The 22,898-nt window shown below is 45.6% G+C and overlaps 1 protein-coding gene across 1 annotated transcript in view; it reads right to left on the reverse strand.

The window, feature by feature from the left end:
• The window catches only part of LOC126195613 (inactive dipeptidyl peptidase 10-like), an 801,628-nt gene that overhangs the window by 255,138 nt on the left and 523,592 nt on the right, over positions 1–22,898 (reverse strand). The window lies entirely within an intron of this gene.

The following is a 22,898-nucleotide window of genomic DNA, read 5'->3' on the forward strand; positions in this document are numbered from 1 at the left end:
ATTGCTACACCAAGAAGAAATGTAGATGATAAACGGGTATTCATTGGACAAATATATTATACTAGAACTGACATGTGATTACATTTTCACGCAATTTGGGTGCTTGGATCCTGAGAAATCAGTACCCAGAACAACCATGCCCGCAGCTCGTGGTCGTGCGGTAGCGTTCTCGCTTCCCACGCCCGGGTTCCCGGGTTCGATTCCCGGCGGGGTCAGGGATTTTCTCTGCCTCGTGATGGCTGGGTGTTGTGTGCTGTCCTTCGGTTAGTTAGGTTTAAGTAGTTCTAAGTTCTAGGGGACTGATGACCATAGATGTTAAGTCCCATAGCGCTCAGAGCCAACAACCACCTCTGGCCGTAATAACGGCCTTGATACGTCTGGGCATTGAGTCAAACACGGCTTGAATGGCGTGTACAGGTACCAGCTGCCCATGCAACTTCAACACGATACCACAGTTCATCACCGAGCGAGCTGGCGCAGTGGTTAGCACACTGGACTCGCATTCGGGAGGACGACGGTTTAATCCCGTCTCCAGCCATCCTGATTTAGGTTTTCCGTGATTTCCCTAAATCGTTTCAGCCAAATGCCGGGATGGTTCCTTTGAAAGGGCACGGCCGATTTCCTTCCCAATCCTTCTCTAACCCGAGCTTGCGCTCCGTCTCTAATGACCTCGTTGTCGACGGGACGTTAAACACTAACCACCACCACCACCACCACAGTTCAACAAGAGTAGTGACTGGCGTATTGTGACGAACCAGTTGCTCGGCCACCATTGACCAGACGTTTTCAATTGGTGAGAGATCTGGAGAATGTGCTGGCCAAGGCAGCAGTCGAACATTTGCTGTATCCAGAAAGGGCCGTACAGGGCCTGCAACATGCGGTCGTGCATTATCCTGCTGAAATGTAGGGTTTCGCAGGAATCCAATGAAGGGTAGAGCCACGGGTCGTAACACATTTGAAATGTGACGTCACTGTTCAAAGTGCCGTCAATGCGAACAACAGGTGACCGAGACGTGTATCCAGTGGCACCCCATGCCATCACGCCGGGTGATACGCCAGTATGGCGATGACGAATACAGGATTCCAATTTCATTCACCGCGTTGTCGCCAAACACGGATGCGACCATCATGATGCTGTAAACACAACCTGGATTCATCCGAAAAAATGACGTTTTGCCATTCCTGCACCCAGGTTCGTCGTTGAGTGCACCATCGCAGGCGCTCCTGTGGTGCAGCGTCAATGGTAACCGCAGCCATGATCTCCGAGCTGATAGTCCATGCTGCTGCAAACGTCGTCGAACTGTTCGTGCAGATGGTTGTTGTCTTGCAAACGTCCCCATCTGTTGACTCAGGGATCGAGACGTGGCTGCACGATCCGTTACAACCATGCGGATAAGATGCCTGTCATCTCGACTGCTAGTGATACGAGGCCGCTGGGATCCAGCACGGCGTTCTGTATTACCCCCCTGAATCCACCGATTCCATATTCTGCAAACAGACATTGGATCTCGACCAACGCGAGCAGCAATGTCGCAATACGATAAGCCGCAATCGCGATAGGCTACAATCCGGCCTTTATCAAAGTCGGAAACGTGATGGTACGCATTTCTCCTCCTTACACGAAGCATCACAACAACGTTTCACCAGGCAACGCCGGTCAACTGCCGTTTGTGTATGAGAAATCGATTGGAAACTTTCCTCATGTCAGCACGTTGTAGGTGTCGCCACCGGCGCCAACCTTGTGTGAATGCTCTGAAAAGCTAATCATTTGCATACCACAGCATCTTCTTCCTGTCGGTTAAATTTCGCGTCTGTAGCACGTCATCTTCGTGGTGTAGCAATTTTAATGGCCAAAAGTGTACTATTGGAGCAAACTGCTAAGGTCATCGGCCCCTAGGCTTACGCACTACTTAATCTAAATTAAACTAACTTATGCTAAGGACAACACACACACCCATGCTCGAGGGAGGAGTCGAACCTCCGACGGGGGGAGGTGCGCGAACCGTGACAAGACGCCAAGACCGTGCGGCTACTCCGCGCGCCTCATCTAATTCTAAAATTTTTATTTACTTATGGCAATGCCTAAAACTAAGGAATATTTAATAGATTTCAGACAAGTTTTCTTAACAGTGCTGAGTGAAGGGCAAATTGAGTCCTTCGTTGTAAAGGTGCTTGGCATCTTGTATCAGGGTCCGGCTTCAGAAAAAAGGAGACCGAGAACAACATACGTAGTTGTCGTCCCCGAAAAACCACCCAAAGAGAATACAGGAGCACCCGAAGGCTATCGACGGCTCAAAAATAGTTCATCCTAACATTTTTCCACCTGTGTAATTCAATAATTACCATAAATATGACTCATTTGCTCTTTCTTTGGAGGTATAATGGCATGACACTTTTTTCTCGATCTACATTTTGACTTTGGGTGATAATTTTGTTTTTCGATCTGTCATACGTGTTAAACGACTAAACACAACATTCTCGAGCTGTTACAAACATGCTAATAGTTGCTGTGACTGTCGGTTTGATATTGCTTGTGTTGTAATTAGTGCCAAATATTTGGCTTTAGAGATCTTTTGATGTGTAAAAATTGTTATATCAAAATGCCCAAAATATGAAAAATTCAGTGATTAACTTTTGTTACCTATGTGGTGAAGAAACATTTTCGTCTGTAGCTTCTTGCGAAGACTGCGTATCACCATTATTTCGGTATGAAGGTAGGGGACAAGGAAAGGGAATCGGCTTTGCATATATGTTGCAACTCTTGTTCAGTTTTACTAAAAGAATGGTTGAAAAATAACAATGGATGGCTATGTCCTATGGTTACTCGGGAGCCTGCAAACCATACTGATAAATAAAATTTCTAATTGACTTCACCTGTAAACCACGATTGTCACTGATAGAAAGAGTAATAGAGATTCTTTCATCTACTATTTGAACTACGCCACATTCAGGTAGTTTACCAGCTCCTACTCCAGCCCTAAAATGATGAGTTTCAAGCATAAAATGATGAGGATATGGGAGAAGAAAAACCCAGTAAGCGTTACACAACCCCTGGGTCTGATTTGGCGAAAAAGATGATAAATCTAGTATTGGAGTTGGCACTGATGAACACGGAATAACATATCATTAGGGTATTTCTGTAATGGAATGAAGTAATCCTTTTTTGGTAAACATTTTTGGAAAGCAGTGATCAATTAATTGTTATATTTTGACTAAAGTTCAGTCTTGATCACATCATGTCTGTTTTAATGATATAGGTAACCGGTTTCGGTTCTTTCTACAAAACCATCATCAGACCTGTGGATAAATTTTAAGAAATACTAGATACCAATCTTTAAATAAAATGAAAGAGTCTAATGATGTCAAAATTTAACAAGATAAAATAAAATTAATTATACCCATGGCTCCCTTAGGATGGTAGGCGGAGCTCTCCTCGCTGCTACGCAGTCAACTGATGGTTATGAGTGCTGAACACGAGCATAAATATGTAGAGGCTCCGCCTACTTCCTGTCACACTACTTCACAACAGCTAATCAGCGTTCGTAATATGACGCCATCGTCAAAGTATAAAAGTAGGAAATACACTAATAACATAAAATTGATTCATTTAAATATCTGATTAACAGATAGTATGTCTACAGCTTATTTATATTTTGGATAAAAACAGTGAACTACGATGTGTAATAGTTGTGCCCTCTATGGGCAACCTTAATACTATTACAGTGCCAGTTACATCAAAGATGTGAAAGTCCTTGGCGTTGTGGTATATATCGATTATACCGAGTCGCCTACATCACAACTGCATCTTTGTTGGATGCTGCAGAATCGTCTTGTTTTAACTGTAGTTTTTATACAACAAAAGAGTAGTATTTTATGGATTAAATCTGAAATTAGAGAAGCTTTTAAGATAAAAGATCTTTTAAATGTCAAAATGTATAGACTGTATTTATTGCTAAGTAATGAACTCTCACCTTTGATTTTTTCTATTTTACTAAGCAGCATTGATGAGAAAATAGACTTTTTACGTAAAGCGATTACCCAAAGACATCAGAGAAAAATTGATTTACTCGTAGCTAAACAACAAAATAAGCTTTTAGAAAAGGTCAACAATATACATCAATTTTATCCAAGGACAATGAATCTTACAGTCGATGAAAATAATCACCTCTTGACCCCTGAAGAAAAGAATATGATGAAAAATATGAATCCCCAAATACCTAAATTAAGATCACAGATTAAACTGCATAAAACAGAGAAATCTATACGACCTATTGTCAACTACAGAAGTAGTCCTTCATATAAACTAAATATGAAACATCGACATAGCCAGCTTGTATAGGAGAATTATGAACCAGGCCGACATAAAGTTAACATTGTGATAAGTAGTAAGCTTTGAAGTTTTGGAAGGTAATCATACGTCAGAAAGAAAAACACTATAAAATTATGTTAAAAAGAAATACTTCTTCAACTATGCTTCAAATTTCGATGAATATCTTTCACAAATTAAAGCAAATCCAGGTTCACATATAACATTCAAGTGAAGTTAAATTTCGGTAAAAACCACTGTCTTGTTATACAACAAGTATTATTTCTCTATTGCTTGAATGTTAGTAAACTGAACATTATTCTCGCATTATATAAAGAAAGAAAAACACATCGCAAAGGACAATCGTATTTCTAATCTCCCCCCCCCCCCCTCTGTTCTGTCATCCGGGTATGTCTTCTCATAAGTATAATGTATCCAGCGATTCTTATCTTCCGTTCATGCTTTCTGCGCATCGGTAATTTAACTTCTCCTAACCTGGACGTTCCAGCTATGCGACAGCTCTCTCTTGAAACGCACTCCATATGAAGTTACAGAAATAGTGTCGGTATTTCGGATTGTTCACGTTCTATAGATGTCGTTCCTGTAAAAAGGCCAAAAAGTCCATTACATTCTTTGGGCCATCTCTGAACAAATAGAGCACCGTCTGGCCTCGAAGCCACGTTACAGCATTCGTCTTGGTACGTGGGTAGTAAGTCTCGTCCAATCCCTGGTTCAATATTGTGTTCTCCCATTCGGAAAAAGACAGGGCTTTGGATCGGGGTGGGGGTGGGGGGGGGGGCGCCACAGGTATTGCTACAGATTCACCTGTCTATATCTGTACAATTCTTCGTTGGAGACACGCTGAGCGAACGTGGCCTTCTTGACCACAACCTGAGCACTTTTTCAGCTGATCGTCGTAAATGACTATCGCTCTGCAGCCTCCAATTGTGAGATAAGACGGCACATGGTCATCAGTCCCCTAGAACTTAGAACTACTTAGACCTAACTAACCTAAGGACATCACACACATCCATGCCCGAGGCAGGATTCCAACCTGCGACCGTAGCAGCAGCGCGGTTCCAGGCTGAAGCGCCTAGAACCGCTCGGCCACACCGGCCGGCAAGACGGCACGTGTTTTGATAGCTCGATCCGTACTTGTCTCACACCATTAAGTACCGGGTACGTGCTAAAGGTTGTCCATTTTTCTGCTTTGTGACTAAGTACCCGTACATAGGGTTATAGCGCGTTAACCACAATCTCAGCCGGAACCTCAAATGGTAGCTCAGACACTTGTACAGTTCTCAGTCCAAGTCCCGCATGGTCAATTGCTACCGTTCCCACATGGCCACTTGAATGTTTAAATTTAAGTCCATCTTTATGTCCGCGTACGATCATGTCACACACCGTATCGTTGATCAGTTTGACGAAGACCACACTGCTTGTGACAGAGAAGTGGATGCCAATCATACCTTGTGGTTCAATTTTAATTTCTTCACGTATAAATCGCTAAGCGCCGCGGCAGGAACGTAAACAGACGTCTGAGCCGCACGACTGCGGAAAGCAGACTTGCTATCAAGGCAGACAGAATTTGTAGTAAAGATGTAATAAATTAAAACGCCATGACTGACGCCAAAGTTTTATTGCGCGGACATCGAAAATGTAAGTGATAAACATTTTTCATTTCATCATTTTTTGAGTGTGTGTGTGTGTGGGGGGGGGGGGGGGGAGGTGAGGGAGAGAGGGGGCTAGGAGGTGTCAGCAAGAAGTAGTTTCGGAAAGATGTGAAATTACGTGTAAAATTTGTTGAAAGCCGCTGAGTACTCTCATTCTCAATATACAGGTTGGCTAATTTGCCGGCCTTTACGCTGCCTTGAGGCATATACGCAGTTTCTAATTTTAATGAGTTATTATACTCAACCTATAACGTAAGATAGTACCTATTAATGAGTAGAATATGGCAACTTTAAAATTTCAGAAATTGTACAGTAATTATATGAAAGAGTGAAAATCAAATTTCTGCTGCTCTTGGAAGCCGCTTTATAGTCAGCTTGTAGCTTATATTTTGCTCTGTTTCAAGCATTTAGCACTATAGATAATTGAGGAGGTTGGATGTAAGCGCTACTCAGAAATTAAGAGGTTGGCATACGAGAGGTAATCATGATGGGCTGCATGAAACCAGTCAGAAGGCCGGAAAAATGCAAGTAAAAGGACGGAATTTGGCTGTTAACGTCAAACAGACTACAAAGAATCTCTGCCGTCTCTCCGCCATATTTATTCGTGACACAATCGTTGAAGAGCATTCCTGACCATTACCACAGCAGCTTGCAGGAACCTCAGTGGAGCTATTCCTTTCATGTAAGAGGATCCACAGGGGAGGTTTTCCGCGAAGTCTTACGTGTATCTGGCGAGGCAGTTGGCAAAGAACGCCTTTGATCTGCACCGGGCTGCGCGAAGCAATTTAAGCCACGACGGCTGCTCTCAGTCCTTTTACGTCGCTCTTTATACTGTCACCTAAAGAGACGGGGATTTAACCTATGATGGCTTTTGAGAGACGTCCATTTCTGAATCTCCTTTCCTCTATTGTGATTCCAATAAAATAACCTGAAGCAAGGAATTTTTCGAACATTAACAAGTCCCTGCCATCTGAGGAAGACATGTGACATTAAATCCACTATTTTCTAATAGTTAAAAACCGTTCTACAGCTCTTTAACACAGAATGATATATTTGTCTAAATCAAAGGTACGTACTTGGAATATGCTCTGCTCACTGGAATTTCAACTATTCGCACTGCCAAACATCTCACCCCACAGAGTTTATCTAAATACCAGACGAGACTATTACGCAAGATTTATGAGATAGACTTCAAGAAGAACGTATTAATTCCAGTTGCAAAGAAGGCTGATGCTGATTGGTGTGAATGTTGCCAGACTATCACTTTAATAAATTTAAAACAATTCTTATTGTTCTTCAGTCTCAGGTGCACATTTTTAATTACATGTTTTGATCTCCCTGGATGATCTTCAGATCTAAAGCAGAGTACAGCTAAATATGTACAGTCTAAAACGTATATTACAGTTAGTACGAAAGAATTATTTCGGAATAGAAACAATCTTGGTTGCGAAGTTATTTGATATCAATGACGCGTTTTACCCTTTTGGGGGCATCATCAGATCGTGCAAAAGTAGCAGGATATGTAATCCATCCGTCATAAAGGCATATGAAATGGAAAATGGGCGCGAAAGTCCAAGTATGAACTTACGATGGGTAGGATTATACAGGGTGATTCAAAAAGAATACCACAACTTTAGGAATTTAAAACTCTGCAACGGCAAAAGGCAGAGCTAAGCACTATCTGTCGGCGAATTAAGGGAGCTATAAAGTTTCATTTAGTTGTACATTTGTTCGCTTGAGGCGCTGTTGACTAGGCGTCAGCGTCAGTTGATGCTAAGATGGCGACCGCTCAACAGAAAGCTTTTTGTGTTATTGAGTACGGCAGAAGTGAATCGACGACAGTTGTTCAGCGTGCATTTCGAACGAAGTATGGTGTTAAACCTCCTGATAGGTGGTGTATTAAACGTTGGTATAAACAGTTTACAGAGAATGGGTGTTTGTGCAAAGGGAAAAGTTCTGGACGGCCGAGAACGAGTGATGAAAATGTAGCACGCATCGAGCAAGCATTTGTTCGCAGCCCAAGAAAATCGACTCGCAGAGCTAGCAGAGAGCTGCAAATTCCACAATCAACTGTATGGAGAGTCCTACGAAAAAGGTTAGTTATAAAACCTTATCGTCTGAAATTGGTTCAAGCACTGTCTGCAGCTGATAAGATTAAAAGAATCGATTTCTGTGATTTTATCCTTGCTCAAATGGAAACAGATGAATCTTTCGTTTCAAAGATTGTGTTTAGTGATGAAGCAACATTCCACACTAACGGGAAAGTCAACCGTCACAATGTCTGCATATGGGGCACTGAGAATCCGCGGGAAACAACTCAGTATGAACGTGACTCGCCTAAGGTGAACGTGACTCGCCTAAGGTGCCATTTCAGCCAATAAAGTTTTTGGTCCCTTTTTCTTCGAAGGTGCTACTGTAACCGGACTACAGTATCTGGAGATGTTAGAGAATTGGCTGTTCCCTCAGCTCGAACAAGAAGCACAACAATTCATATTTCAGCAGGATGGAGCGCCACCACATTGGCACTTATCTGTCCGTAACTACCTGAACGTCAACTACCCGAGGCGATGGATCGGCCGCCAGGCAGCCTGTGACAGAGCACTTCATCACTGGCCTCCAAGAAGCCCTGATCTTACCCCCTGCGATTTTTTCTTATGGGGGTATGTTAAGGATATGGTGTTTCGGCCACCTCTCCCAGCCAACATTGATGATTTGAAACGAGAAATAACAGCAGCTATCCAAACTGTTATGTCTGATATGCTACAGAGAGTGTGGAACGAGTTGGAGTATCGGGTTGATATTGCTCGTGTGTCTGGAGGGGGCCATATTGAACATCTCTGAACTTGTTTTTGAGTGAAAAAAAACCTTTTTAAATACTCTTTGTAATGATGTATAACAGAAGGTTATATTATGTTTCTTTCATTAAATACACATTTTTAAAGTTGTGGTATTCTTTTTGAATCACCCTGTATATCCATTTACTTTTACACTATCTGATGATTATTTACTTATTATTATTTATTATTTATTGATGCTACAAAAGGCTGAAACACGTTACTGATAGTAAGTAACTTCACCTACATCCACATCTACATACATACTCAGCAATCCATCATACGGTGCGTGGCGGAGGGTACCTCGTACCACTACTAGCATCTTCTCTCCCTGTTCCACTCCCAAACAGAACGAGGGAAAAATGACTGCCTATATGCCTCTGTACGAGCCCTAATCTCTCTTATCTTATCTTTGGAGTCTTTCCGCGAAATGTAAGTTGGCGGCAGTAAAATTGTACTGCAGTCAGCCTCAAATGCTGGTTCTCTAAATTTCCTCAGTAGCGATTCACGAAAAGAACGCCTCCTTTCCTCTAGAGACTCCCACCCGAGTTCCTGAAGCATTTCCGTAACACTCGCGTGATGATCAAACCTACCAGTAACAAATCTAGCAGCCCGTCTCTGAATTGCTTCTATGTCCTCCCTCAATCCGACCTCATAGAGATCCCAAAACGCTCGAGCAGTACTCAAGAATAGGTCGTATTAGTGTTTTATAAGCGGCCTCCTTTACAGATGAACCACATCTTCCCAAAATTCTACCAATGAACCGAAGATGACTATCCGCCTTCCCCACAACTGCCATTACATGCTTGTCCCACTTCATATCGCTCTGCAATGTTACGCCCAAATATTTAATCGACGTGACTGTGTCAAGCGCTACACTACTAATGAAGTATTCAAACATTAGAGGATTCTTTTTCCTATTCATCTGCATTAATTTACATTTATCTATGTTTAGAGTTGGCTGCCGTTCTTTACACCAATCACAAATCCTGTCCAAGTCATCTTGTATCCTCCTACAGTCACTCAACGACGACACCTTCCCTTACCCCACAGCATCATTAGCAAACAGCCGCACATTGTTATCCACCCTATCCAAAAGGTCATTTATGTAGATAGAAAAAACAACAGCGGACCTACCCTCATCTCCGATGAACACTCACCATCGAGGGCAACGTACTGGATTCTATTACTTAAGAAGTCTTCGAGCCACTCACATATTTGGGAACGAATCCCATTTGCTCGTACCTTAGTTAGGAGTCTGCAGTGGGGCACCGAGTCAAACGCTTTCCGGACGGCCTAGGAATATGGCATCCGTCTAATACCCTTCATCCATGGTTCGCAAGATATCATGTGAAAAAAGGGCGAGTTGCGTTTCGCAGGAGCGATGCTTTCTAAAGCCGTGCTGATGCACGGAGAGCAACTTATCGGTCTCAAGGAAATTCATTATATTCAAACTGAGAATATGTTCGAGAATCCTGCAACAAACCGATGTTAAGGATATTGGTCTGTAATTTTGAGGATCCGTCCTTCTACCCTTCTTATATACTGGCGTCACCTGCGCTTTTTTCCAGTCTCTCGGGACTTTACGTTGGGAAAGAGATTCGCGATAAATGCAAGCTATGTAAGGATCCAATGCAGTAGAGTACTCTCTGTAAAACCGAATTGGAATCCCATCAGGACCTGGCGATTTATTTATTTTCAACCCATTCAGCTGCTTCACAACCCCATGGATTTTTTTTTTTTTTGTGGTTTTAGGGCGCACAACGTCAACGGTCATTAGCGCCCAGACTACTTTAGGAATGCACCGCGAGTCACAAGTTTAAAACAGCAACGAAACGGAAAACACTATGAAAGACATACTGACAGGCATAGGATTAAAAAGGAAAACAGCATAATCAAATGTCCTTTGAGAGGGTTGTCAAATTGATAAAATGAAGAACGCGAGCAGCTGCTCGTGGGTCATCCGCTAAAATGGCTTCTACAGTAAATGGCAGGCCAAGATCGAGACGCAGGGTGTTAAAATCCGGACACGACGTTAAAATGTGGCGGACCGTCAGCAATTGCCCACATGGGCAGAACGGCGCCGGCGCAGCCGTCAGCAGATGCCGATGGCTGAACCGGCAGTGGCCAATTCGCAACCGGGCCAAAACTACCTCCTCCCGCCGAGAAGGGCGTGAGGAGGACGTCCAAGCCACGGGAAGAGCTTTCAAGGCCCGAAGCTTGTTGTCTGGAAGTGCAGCCCAATCGGCATGCCACAGCGATACAATGCGCCGACAAATTACCCTGCTACAATCTGACGAAGGGACACAACAAGAAGCTGTCCGAGGCTGGAGGACCGCAGCCTTGGCCGCGGCATCTGCAGCTTCGTTCCCAGGGATACCGACATGGCCAGGAACCCACATAAAGCTAACCGGAGAACCGACGTCCACCAGCTGCTGAAGAGAGCGTTGGATCCGGTGCACGAAAGGGTGAACCGGGTACGGATCACCGAGGCTCTGGATAGCGCTCAGGGAATCGGAGCAGATGACATATGCAGAATGTCGGTGGCGGCAGATGTAAAGGACAGCCTGGTAGAGGGCTGTGAAGACCGAACAATGGCCATGGAGCCGATATTGGAAACTTTGTGCCCCGACAATAAAACAACACCCGACCCCGTCATTGGTCTTAGAGCCATCTGTATAAATATAGGTCATATTAATGAACTTCGAACGAAGTTCGACAAAACGGGAGTGGTAGACTGAACCGGGGGTAACCTCCTTCGGGAGCGAGCAGAGGTCAAGGTGGACGCGAACCTGAGCCTGGAGCCAAGGTGGCGTGTGGCTCTCGCCCACTCGAAAGGTGGCAGGGAGTGAAATATTAAGGTGTTGAAGGAGGCGACGAAAGCGAACTCCAGGGGGTAGCAGGGCGGAGACATACAACCCGTATTGACTGTCGAGAGAGTCATCAAAAAAGGAACGATAAGACGGGTGGTCGGGCATTGACAGTAGCCGGCAGGCATACCGACAAAGCAGTATATCGCGCCGGTAGGTGAGTGGCAACTCACCAGCGTCAGCATGAAGACTCTCGACGGGACTAGTATAAAACGCTCCGATCGCAAGTCGTAAACCCCGATGTTGTATGGAGTTGAGGCGGCGTAAGATGGATGGCCGTGCAGAGGAGTATACGAAGCTCCCATAATCCAGCTTGGAGCGGACGATCGACCGATATAGGCGAAGTAGGACGGTTCGATCCGCTCCCCACGACATACCACTGAGAACACGGAGGACATTGAGAGAACGGGCACAACGGGCAGCCAAATAAGACACATGTGGAGACCAACTAAGTTTCCTGTCAAATTTAAGACCTAAAAATTTTGTTGTCTCCACGAATGGGAGAGCAACGGGACCGAGTCGTAAGGACGGTGGGAGAAACTCTTTGTAGCGCCAGAAGTTAATACAGACCGTCTTCTCGGCAGAAAAACGGAAGCCATTGGCGACACTCCAGGAGTAAAGACGGTCAAGAGAACGCTGAAGACAGCGCTCCAGGAAACACGTACGCTGCGCGCTGCAATAGATGGTAAAATCGTCCACGAAAAGGGAGCCTGATACATCAGCTGGGAGGCAATCCATTATTGGATTGATCGCTATGGCGAAGAGAGCGACGCTCAAAACTGAGCCCTGTGGCACCCCATTCTCCTGGCGAAAGGTGTCTGACAGGACAGAACCCACACGTACCCTGAACTGTCGATCCATTAAAAAGGAACGAATAAAAAGAGGGAGGCGACCGCGAAGGCCCCATGTATGCATGGTGCGGAGAATGCCCGCCCTCCAACAGGTGTCGTAAGCCTTCTCCAAATCAAAGAACACAGCCGCGGTCGGGCGCTTCCGCAAGAAGTTATTCATAATGAAGGTCGACAAGGTAACCAGATGGTCAACAGCAGACCGGCGCCTACGAAATCCACATTGTACATTGGTAAGGAGGCGTCGAGACTCGAGCAGCCAAACCAATCGAGAGTTAACCATTCGCTCCATCACTTTACAGACACAGCTGGTAAGCGAGATGGGTCGATAACTGGAAGGCAACTGCTTGTCCTTCCCCGGCTTAGGAATCGGGACAACAATAGACTCGCGCCAGCATGCGGGAACATGTCCCTCAATCCAGATGCGATTGTAAGTACGAAGAAGAAAACCTTTACCCGCAGGAGAAAGGTTCTTCAGCATCTGAATATGAATAGAATCAGGCCCTGGAGCGGAGGACCGTGATCGGCCAAGTGCGTTTTCGAGTTCCCGCATGGTGAATGGGGCATTATAACTTTCACGATTCGAGGAGCGGAAGTTAGGTGGCCTAGCCTCCTCTGCCTGTTTGCGGGGGAGAAAGGCAGGGTGGTAATGAGCGGAGCTCGAAACCTCTGCGAAAAAGCGGCCGAAGGCATTGGAGACAGCCTCAGGGGCCACAAGGACGTCATTCGCGACCGTCAAGCCAGAAACTGGCGAGTGGACCTTAGTGCCAGATAGCCGGCGCAGGCTACCCCAGACAACAGAAGAAGGAGTAAAACTGTTGAAGGTGCTTGTGAAAGCAGCCCAGCTGGCTTTCTTGCTTTCTTTAATAATACGACGACACTGTGCACGTAATCGTTTATAATTGATACAATTCGCCACTGTAGGGTGGCGTTTAAAGGTGCGTAAAGCACGTCGACGAGCACGTAAAGCGTCTCTACATGCTGCGGTCCACCAGGGGACCGGTACGCGACGTGGAGAAGAAGTAGGGTGAGGGATGGAATATTCAGCAGCAGTGAGAATGACTTCCGTGGGGTGTGCGACCTGACTATCGCAGCTTGGGAATGTTTGATCCTGAAAGGTCGCCCTGGAAGAGAAGAGCCCCCAGTCTGCTTTGGAGATGTTCCAACTAGATGAGCACGGAGAGGGGGTATGCTGCAGGAGATGGATAACACACGGGAAGTGGTCGCTCGAATATGTATCAGAAAGTGCATACCACTCGAACCGGCGTGCAAGTTGGGGAGTACATATAGAGAGATCTAAATGGGAATAGGTGTGAGATGTGTCCGAAAGAAAAGTAGGGGCGCCAGTATTGAGGCAGACAAGATTGAGCTGGTTGAAAAGGTCTGCTAACAGGGAGCCCCTCGGGCAGGATGCTGGAGAGCCCCAAAGGGGATGGTGGGCATTGAAGTCTCCAGTTAACAAAAATGGTGCAGGTAGCTGAGCAATAAGTTGCATCATGTCTGCCCTGGTAACGGCAGACGACGATGGAGTGTAAACGGTACAAATGGAAAATGTAAAGGTGGGGAGAGTAATGCGGATGGCAACTGCCTGCAGGCCGGTGTGCAACGTGATGGGATCGTAGTAAATATCATCCCGGACCAGCAACATAACCCCTCCATGAGCTGGGATACCTACCACAGGGGGCAGGTCAAAACGCACAGAGGTGTAGTGTGCCAAGGCAATTTGATCGCATGGGTGTAGCTTCGTTTCCTGGAGGGCTACGACGAGCGGACGGTGCAAGCGGAGCAGCAACTTCAAGTCCTCTCGGTTGGAGCGAATGCTGCGAATATTCCAGTGAATAAGTGCCATCGTAAGAAAAAAAAAAAAAGGGAAGATGAAAGAAGGGGTCACCTCGAAGGCCGCTGAGGGCCTGGCTTCGAGCGAGCACTGCCGCCGCTATCAGTAGGCGGACAGTCAGCGTCCATTGGGTCTATAGGTTCATCGGCCATCTTGGGAAGATGGCCGGGAGGGGGAGCTTCCTCCGCCGGTGAACGGCCAGATGTTCGGCTACCAGCGGTGCGGCCAGGCGAAACGGATGACGGCCTGGGGCGGCAACCGCTGGGTGGCGCAGGAGAAGAAATGCGCCGTGGCGGAGAAGGAGAACTGTGCTTCCTATTAGCCTTCTTGGAAGGTCGTTTGGTGGAAGTACCGGTCGAAGGCTGGGAGGTCGAGGTACGTAGGAAGTCTGCACGGGACGGTTCCTTCTTGAAGGCCCGTGCATCTGACTTCTGGGTCTTCGTCTTAGCAGAAGCTGATGAAGGGGCTGGTGTCTGTGGGGTGATGGGAGGAAGAGGAGACGTCGACCGCGCGATCTTAGCACTGGCTGAACGGACGACCGTGGTGCTCAAGGTCAGATCGCATGTCTGGGTTGCCACCTCCCTGGCAGTCCGAGGAGAGGCGAGGACAGTACTGTATTTCCCCGCTGGGAGCAGCGTGGGCTTCCTACTAGCCAATAGCTTGCGAGCAGCCGAGGTGGACACTTTCTCTTTGACCCGAATTTCTTGGATACAGCGTTCTTCCTTATAGACAGGACAGTCGCGGGAGGATGCGGCATGGTCACCCTGACAGTTCACACAACGAGGAGACGGAGGTGGACAGTCACCCTCATGGGCATCCCTGCCACAAGTGACACATTTAGCCGCATTGGAACAAGACTGGCGAGTGTGATTGAAACGCTGACACTGGTAGCAGCGCGTAGGTGTCGGGACATAGGGGCGAACAGAAATAACCTCGTAGCCCGCTTTGATGCGCGATGGCAGCTGAACACTATCGAAGGTCAAGAAAAGTGTCCGGGTCGGTACAAGGTCATTGTTGACCTTTTTCATGACCCTATGGACAGCCGTCACGCCCTGCTCAGCGAGGAAAGATTGAATCTCCTCGTCAGTCAAGCCGTCGAGGGATCTAGTATAGACCACACCACGAGACGAATTCAAAGTTCGGTGAGCCTCCACCCGGACAGGGAATGTGTACAGGAGTGTGGCCCGAAGCAGTTTTTGTGCCTGAAAGGCGCTCTCAGTTTCGAGTAATAAGGTACCGTTACGCAACCTGGTACAAGATTTGACAGATCCGGCTATGGCATCGACGCCCTTCTGGATAACGAAAGGGTTGACAGAGGAAAAATCCTTTCCGTCCTCAGATCGAGAAACGACGAGGAACTGTGGGGCAGGCGGTAGTACTTTTGTCACTGGTAACTGGTCACGTTTCCGTTTTTGGGCAGAAGTCGAGAGAGATGAAATCCATTGCGGAGGAATCCCCCATGATTGCCAGCATCTCCGATGGCGCGCTCCTTCCTTGTGGGGACCCTCTCAGAGGGCACTCCCGCCTTAGGTGAATGTTTACACCTCAGGTCACACCTCCCGAGAAACAGACGGAGGGACCAATCGGCATGGTCAGAAGGTATCAGCTCAGGCAATCACCCCTCCCCGGGCCTGGCCTTTACCAGGGGGTACGCGCGTGCCTTACATGTCTACCCAGGGCGGGGAATTACGCGTTACCCCGTCACCGGCTACGCGTGCGAACGCGTGGGTCGGCCTTCAGGCGCGCACAGGGAGGAAGGAAGAAGAGGAAAAAGGGGAGAGAGAAAGAGAGAGAGAGAGAGAGAGAGAGAGAGAGAGAGAGAGGACAGTGTCTCAAACGCCGAGGTGGACACCAGAGAAGGCAAGGAGAAGAAGGCAATGAGAAGGCAAGGAGAAGAAGGCAATGAGAAGGCAAGGAGAAGAAGGCAATGAGAAGGCAAGGAGAAGAAGGCAATGAGAAGGCAAGGAGAAGAAGGCAATGAGAAGGCAAGGAGATTATGCAGGGGAAAGAGTAAGGAAGACAGTGAGGTGGAGAAGAGCAAAAAAAGGAACCAACCAAAGGAAGGAAGAAACGAGAAGTGAAAAAACAAAATGACCGCAAATAGAGGTCGTGGAACCGTCCGTCTCCGGACGCAGGCGCTAACTACCCCCTTGAGAGGGAGGGACTCCTTTTAGTCGCCTCTTACGACAGGCAGGAATACCTCGGGCCTATTCTTACCCCGGACCCGCAGGGGGGAACCCCAGGGATGTCTATCACTATGTCCTCCATACGGGAATCTGTACGAGACTCAAACGGCGGCATGTTTGTACGATCCTCCTGCGTGAAAGATTTCTCAAATGCTAAATTTAAAATGTCAGCTTTCGTTTAGCTGTCTTCCGTTGCCAGGCCAGACTAATCAGTGAGTGACTGGATGGAAGCCTTCGACCCGCTTGCCGATTTTACGTAAGACCAAAATTTCCTTGGGTTTTCAGCAAGATCTTTCGTTAAGGTATGACGGTGGTAATGGTTGAATGCTTCGCGCATCGCTCTTTTTACAGCAGTACGGATCTCTACTAACTTTGGCCTGTCCACATTCTTCCGCGAGTGCAACTGCCTTTGCTTCCTGAGCATTCTCCGAATTGCGCTGCTAAACCACGGTGGGTCTTTTCCGTCCGTAACCCACTTTTTCGGCACATACTGTTTTATTTTGAAATAATTGGAAACCGGTTGGTGTACCACCCTACCACAATGGAATGGAGCAATTTTGGAGAAGAAAAGTATACAAATGTAGAATCTATCTAACAAGGGAAATTCTCTATCGTAACCCCCTCAGATTTAGTGGTACAGAACGATCCAAGGTCAGCATGAGCAGCAGAAAGCATATTTGATTTGCCACTAGGCCCTGGTGGACTGCGAAGGGTGAGATCTGTGTTCGAATCTTTTTCCTCAAAATTATGGAATGTTCGTCCTTTGATTGACATGTCTGTTCGCTGTATTCAAATATGTGTCTATGTCGTGGTGTAACGTCCGTCTTCACAGCGAGGTGTAAGAAGGGGACCACCAGATGTACGTATCTCCTATTTGTTCTGCACAAGTGTCACATGTTATGACTCTTGCTTTCCGTTTCGGAAGTTTTGTTTCTTGATTTCCTTTGTTGAAACGTAGTTCATACACGTTTATTTGTTGTTTTAATTTCTATGAGAAGTCTATACGGCACCTCATCTGCTCTCACCGTTCATCACATTTACTTGCAACGATAATATACGAGGTGTGGCTAGAAAAAAATTGGACTAGTACTGGTGAAACAATAAAACGAATGCAATAAGGCTGAAAGTCGCGTGGCCTGTCACGTGACTCTCGCTCCGCCTACTGCTCGAGTTTCATCTGCCTCCTGCACTCAGTCTGCCCGTGGCGTCTGTTTTAAGTAGTTGACGTTTTGTCTGTGCGTCGAAAATGTTGAGTGTACAGAAATAACAGCGTGTTAACATCAAATTTTGTTTCGAACTAGGAAAATCTGCAAGTGAAACGTTTGTAATGTTACAACAAGTGTACGGCGATGATTGTTTATCGCGAACACAAGTGTTTGAGTGGTTTAAACGATTTAAAAATGGCCGCGAAGACACCAGTGATGACACTCGCACTGGCAGACCATTGTCAGCAAAAACTGATGCAAACATTGAAAAAATCGGTAAATCGGTAAATCCTTGTCAACTCCTGTTAACTCAGACACGGCTCTGATTGTTAAACGGCGATCTTGTCGAACAAGTTTACCGATTTTTTCAATGTTTGCATCAGTTTTTGCTGACAATGGTCTGCCAGTGCGAGTGTCATTACTGGTGTCTTCGCGGCCATCTTTAAATCGTTTAAACCACTCAAACACTTGTGTTCGCGATAAACAATCATCGCCGTACACTTGTTGTAACATTACAAACGTTTCACTTGCAGATTTTCCTAGTTTGAAACAAAATTTGATGTTAACACGCTGTTCTTCCTGTACACTCAACATTTTCCGACGCACAGACAAAACGTCAACTACTTAAAACAGACGCCACGGGCGGACTGAGTGCAGGAGGCAGATGAAACTCGAGCAGTAGGCGGAACGAGAGTCACGTGACAGGCCACGCGACTTTCAGCCTTATTGCATTCGTTTTATTGTTTCACCAGTACTAGTCCGGTTTTTTTCTAGCCACACCTCGTATTGTTACCACACGACTCACAGTCTACAACCAAAGTATAGTATGGCAATTGCCAAGAGGGAGAACAGCCACGTCAGTGTCCGGACAGAAAGTTCATAATTTTTTGAAAAACATGGAAAGGAGGGAAATCCGAACACGAATCAGTCGCTTTGCAGTCCAACACCGTGACCACGCAACCACCATGGCGTAGTTCTTACAGTTCGCTCGATGTTGCACATCTTGCGCTTGGACCGTTCGCTGTTTCTATTTTTTTATTTCTTCACATATCAGTGCAGCTTCTTGCTGTTTTCATGCTTGATCTGTGTTCAGTTTTTAACGGGCTATTCTCTGGTCAATTTTAGCACTAAATCTGAAGGGGGTGCGAAGGGGAGTTTCGTTTGTAAGTAGATGCGTCAGCAATCTGTCTTACCTGCGTCAGAACCTCATATAATAGTGCCGTGTTTTGTTACTGCGATCATTATTTTTAACTGGAGGAGACAGAGGAGACAGGAGGAGGGACGGATGGAATAGGGTGGAAGGGCAGGGAAAGAATGGAGCGAGGATGATTGGGAGGAAAGAAGGCAGGAATAGGGAGTGATAGGGATGTCATCAGTTTAACAAGCAAGGGTCTTACGCTAAAATGATTAATTGTGTAAAAATTCTCGTTAAAACATTAATAGTGTAGAACACTGGGTGTGTAATCTGGAAAACGCTAAAATGGTAAAATTATAAATTAGAGTGAGGGGGGACTGAGAGAAGGGAAAGAACAAAGGAAGATTGATTGGGGTGGAGAGAATGAGGGGAGAGAGAACTTGTAGCAATGTTGTGGCTTTAACAAGAGAGTGTCTCGAAACTGCAAAAAGGCAGTTATGTAAAAAATTTCCGCTAATGTATCCAAAGGGTAGAAGAATGGATGTGGAAAACTGTAAAAGACATATAACTGTAAATTATAAAAGCAGAAATAAAGTAACTAAAACTGAATTAGTGTTAAAACATAAGAAGTGTGAAACACTGAGAGAATATAACCATAAGCCCCTTGCTCTGAATAAAATTGACGTTAAACCATCACCTCAATAAATCAGGGCCGACATCGGACAAAATCAGTCTGCGTTCCATAGAAATAGAGGAACGCGTTAGGCAATTCTGGCCCCAAACTTAGAAGACAAAGAAAGGGAAACCTACGACTTAGCATGTTCTGATTTAGGGAAACCTTTTGACTGAGGTGACGGGTATAAACTGTTTGCAGTTCTGGAGGTAGCAGGGATAAAATAACGGGAGCGAAATTCTATCTGCAAGTTTTTCAGAAACGAGACGGCAGTTAATAGAAAAAAGCAATGATTTTGAAGAAAGTGAGAAGTTGTGGCCTATCCACGATGTTATTCGATCTGCACACTGAACAAGCAGGAAACAAACCAAGGAGGAATTTCTAAAAGGAGTTAAATTTCAGGGAACAGAAATAAAAACACTGCCCATGACACTAGAAAACTGCCATACGCGGCAAAGTCTGGCGTATCACTTAAACAGAAAACATAGCGTGCTGAAAAGAGTAATGTGTTCAAAGAGGCTTGAAGATCAATGACAACAAAAATAAAATGACGGTGATGGAACATACTAGAATAAAATCAGAGGATGATGAAGGAACTAGATTAAACTGCGATACCGAAAGTAGCAGAAGGGTTTTCTATTTGTGCAGCAAAATAACTGGTGATTACCGAAATAGAGGACAAAAAACCCTGACTGGAAATAGGAAGAAATTTATTACTAAAAGAGGATAATATTTTAACATCTAATATAAATTTAGTATTAGGAAGTATTCTCTGAAGGTTTTTGCTAGAATATAGTCTCGTGCGGAGATGAAACGTGCAATATGTACAGTTCAGACCAGAAGAGAATGGAAGCTTCGAAATGTGATTTTACAGAAGATTAAATTAGATATATCTAGGCGCTTCAGCCTGGAACTGCGCGACCGCTACGGTCGCAGGTTCGAATCCTGCCTCGGGCATGGATGTGTGTGATGTCCTTAGGTTAGTTAGGTTTAAGTAGTTCTAGGTTCTAGGGGACTGATGGCCACAGATGTTAAGTCCCATAGTGCTCAGAGCCATTTGAACCATTTGAACCATCTTCTTTGTTGCGATTGTGAGAATTACAGTCAAAACAGCACAATCTGGCATCGCTCGCACACACTCGAAACACTTTCATTAGCAAATCACTCATTACTCAAAAGTAACTAAGCGTAAATCACAACATTCACGAAATCAACAGAAATTGTGGAGTGAAGTTGAGACGGTACAGCCCGGAAATGGCTATGAAAAGCTGTAACAACAGATGTCCGTCGTGCTCGCACGTCCTGATATAATGTTAACAGCTTAATCGGCGAATATTTTGATAGCCCGCTGCAGTCCGGAACCGCGGGACTGCTACGGTCGCAGGTTTGAATCCTGCCTCGGGCATGGATGTGTGTGATGTCCTTAGGTTAGTTAGGTTTGAGTAGTTCTAAGTTCTAGGGAACTGATGACCTAAGATGTTCAGTCCCATAGTGCTCAGAGCCATTTGAACCATTTGAATTTGATAGCCAAGAAAGCGTGTTTCGACAGCTGAGACGGCCGTGATGAGTCGAACGAGCTTTGCGGCCCTGCCAAAAGGCAGTGCTCCTTTGATGCGTGATGACTGGGCGACCTGAAAGCGTGAGAAATCCTGAATCCCGGTCAGAGACACAGGCCGCGTGGTAGGAAAACCCAACCGTTTGAATGGTCATGAGGGGGGGGGGGGGGGGACTGTAGCAGCCATAGCCGAACTGTCTGAATATAGAAAATAGGAAATACAGGTAACACTAAAGAAAACCTAAACCAAACCAGTGACAGAGAAGCCAGTCACATGGTTTTAAAGACAAAAATTAGACGAGTGCTTGAATAAAGACACGTCCTTGCTATGAGATTTAGTTTTCAGGTTATTTGATGTTAAATGTTTTGGATATAAAATGATCTTTAATTAGTAATACTTCACTAATGATTTAAGCGATTCATAAAAATTTAGTGTCAATGGATAGGTTTCAGTGAGTGCTCTCGATATGTTATGGGATATTTTTTGTGAATATTACATGTTATAGGTCCCCGTACGAAATAGTGAATTGTCTCCTAGATAAAACACAAAATAGTTAAAATAGGAGCAGCATTGGTAAACAGGTGTAATTAGAGATGTATGACTATAATTAGTTTAATTGTTTAATATTTATTAATGATATAACGACGTAAGACGACGTCCATTTGAACAAAAGCACTATTTGTGAAAGAAATCAGTAATGTTACACTAATCTACGAGCAGCACTGAACAGCTTATGAAATTTGCACCAAATTAATGGGTAATATTTATACACTATTGATCATTAAAATTGCTACACCAAGAAGAAAGATGATGAACGGGTATTCATTGGACAAATATATTATACTACAACTGACATGCTATTACATTTTCATGCAATTTGGGTGCATAGATCCTGAGAAATCAGTACCCAGAACAACCATCTCTGGCCGTAATAACGGCCTTGATACGCCTGAGCATTGAGTCAAACAGAGATTGGATGGCGTGTATAGGTACAGCTGGCCATGCGGCTTCTACAAGATACCACAGTTCATCAAGAGTAGAGACTGGCGTATTGTGACGAGCCAGTTGCTCAGCCACCATAAACGTTTTCAATTGGTGAGAGATCTGGAGAATGTGCTGGCTAAGGCAGCAGTCGAACATTTTCTGTATCCAGAAAGGACCGTGCAGGACCTGCAACAAGCGGGCGTGCATTATCCTGCTGAAATGTAGGGTTTCGCGGGAATCGAATGAAGGGTAGAGCCACGGGTCGTAACACATCTGAAATGTAACGTCCACTCCTCAAAGTGCCGTCAATGCGAATAAGAGGTGACCGAGACGTGTAACCAATGGCACGCCATACCATCAAGCCGGGTGACGCCAGTATGGCGATGACGAATACACGCTTCCAATGTGCGTTCACCGCGATGTCACCAAACACGGATGCGACCATCATGATGCTGTAAACAGAACCTGGATTCATCCGAAAAAATTACGTTTTGCCATTCGTGCAGTCAATTCGTCGTTGAGTACACCATCGCAGGAGCTCCTGTCTGTGATGCAGCGTCAAGGGTAAACGCAGCAAGGTCTCCGAGCTGATAGTCCATGCTGCTGCAAACGTCGTCGAACAGTTCGTGCAGATGGTTGTTGTCTTGCAAACGTCCCCATCTGTTGACTCAGGGATCGAGACGTGGCTGCACGATCCGTTACAGCCATGCGGATGAGATGGCTGTCATCTCGACTGCTAGTGATACGAGGCCGTTGGGATCCAGAACGTCGTTCCGTATTACGCTCCTGAA

Source organism: Schistocerca nitens, chromosome 7 (assembly GCF_023898315.1).
Source record: "Schistocerca nitens isolate TAMUIC-IGC-003100 chromosome 7, iqSchNite1.1, whole genome shotgun sequence".
In the NCBI taxonomy this organism is placed as follows: Eukaryota; Metazoa; Arthropoda; class Insecta; order Orthoptera; family Acrididae; genus Schistocerca; species Schistocerca nitens.